The sequence below is a fragment of the Polistes canadensis genome, unplaced genomic scaffold (assembly GCF_001313835.1).
Source record: "Polistes canadensis isolate GaletaPanama2010 unplaced genomic scaffold, ASM131383v1 scaffold_254, whole genome shotgun sequence".
NCBI classification, from domain to species: domain Eukaryota; kingdom Metazoa; phylum Arthropoda; class Insecta; order Hymenoptera; family Vespidae; genus Polistes; species Polistes canadensis.
Window position 1 is genome coordinate 117,453 of NW_014569801.1, and position 1,898 is coordinate 119,350.

The window sequence follows — 1,898 nt, forward strand, 5'->3', positions numbered from 1 at the left end:
TTATTATTATTATTATTGTTATTATTATTATTATTATTATTATTTCTTACACAAATACTGGAATCATAGAGACGTGACACGCTCTTAAATGGCTAGAATAATTTATATTTATACAAATTATGTGTATGTATGTGTTGTGTGTGTGTGTGTGTAAACGTATATATATATATATATATATATATATACGTTTGTGTGTTTGTGTTTGTGTTTAAATGAAAATTAATCGAATTATTTGAGGTAAGATGTACAACGAGTGTCACTTAAAATCCTACACCCCTTTACTAAATAATAAAGATTAAAGGGTGTACGATTTTAAGGAACACTGGCTGTATGTAAGTATTGTAAGCTTAGAGATATAGGATATTAGAATGTATATTAAGCTACGTTACATTCCTTTTTTTCTGTTTTTTCTTCAATTTTTTTTTTTTGGGAAAGACTAGATTTAGGCAAGACAGTTTTGTAAGTATATTCTTTCATTGACTCACACATTTATACTAGCTCACTCTTTCTTAAATACATGTACGCACTTTTCCTCTCTCTTTCTCTCTCTCTCTCTCTCTTTCTTCCTATTTATTTCGATCTATCCTATTCCTTCCTACCATTCACTCATTCACAGTCACTTTCTCTACTCTCCCCCATTTCTTTCGTTTTCTTTCTCTATTTCACTTTCACTTTTTACTGTCGTATTACTACCATTGCTTTTTTTCATCTCATCTCTTCTTTAACTTATTCGATATATATGTATATATATATATATATTATTATATATATAAATATATGATCATTTTTGATAAACTTACCTATTAATTATTAATAATTGCTAATAATGAAAAACATTTTCATTTTTGGTATTTTTGTTTTCTTTCGAGGGGAGGTAGGGGGGTAGTCCCGTAATTTTACATTATTTATTCTTATCTTTGCCAATTTAATTAATTCATCCAACTTGAAATAATTCTTATTTCTCTCTTTTCATTTCTCAATTAAATTTCTCGAGAATCATTATTATTATTTATTATTATTATTATTATTATTATTATTATTATTTCAATATAGAGATAATATTATATCTTATCAACGATCTTGTATAAACTGCATATTATCGGGATAAAATGAAACTTATATTTTTTGTTATGACCGCGATAAAATATTTTGAAATAGCTAATTAAACGAATAGAGCGATATATAACAATATTTGTGAACTTCTAGTCAAAATTGACAATTTGTTTATTTTTTGAGCAATGGAGGAAAAGGAGAAATAGAAAGAGAAAGAGAAGAGAGAAAAAGAGATTGAGTGAGCGAGTAAGTGTGTGTGTGTGTGTGAGAGAGAAAAAGAGATAGATAGATTAGACAGATAGAGAGAAAGAGAGAGAGACAGAAACAAAGAGAAAGAGAGAGAGAGAGAGAGAGAGAGAGAGAGAAAGAAAAAGAGAGAAATCTTTCAAAGCACGCTTTTCTCCTCTCTATTATCGTATAAAGTGTTTGATTTCTTCTAACATAATGTATAGTATAATTAAAAAAATAATAAAAAAAAGAACGCGAAAAGGATAAAAAAGGAAAAAAAATAGGCTCGAATGTTTTTCTATTTCTCCATTGGGTACCGTTATACCGATCGTTATTAGTATAATATAGAGAGCTAGAAACAATTATTTTTCTAACGAATTGATCCGTTTCTTCATCCTATTTTTGGTTTCTTTTTATTGTTATGGTTTTTGGTAACCAACACTTCGTCGCCTGTTTATGTGTCGGGCATAATGATTAAACCATTGTAAGTATACTTATTATAGGCTTTCGTATAAGTGTGTCTCCCTCCCTCTCTCTCTCTCTTTCTCTCTCTCTCTCTTTCTCTACCCCTCTCCTTCTCTACCTCTCGCTATCTCTAACTTCCTCCCACCCTATTC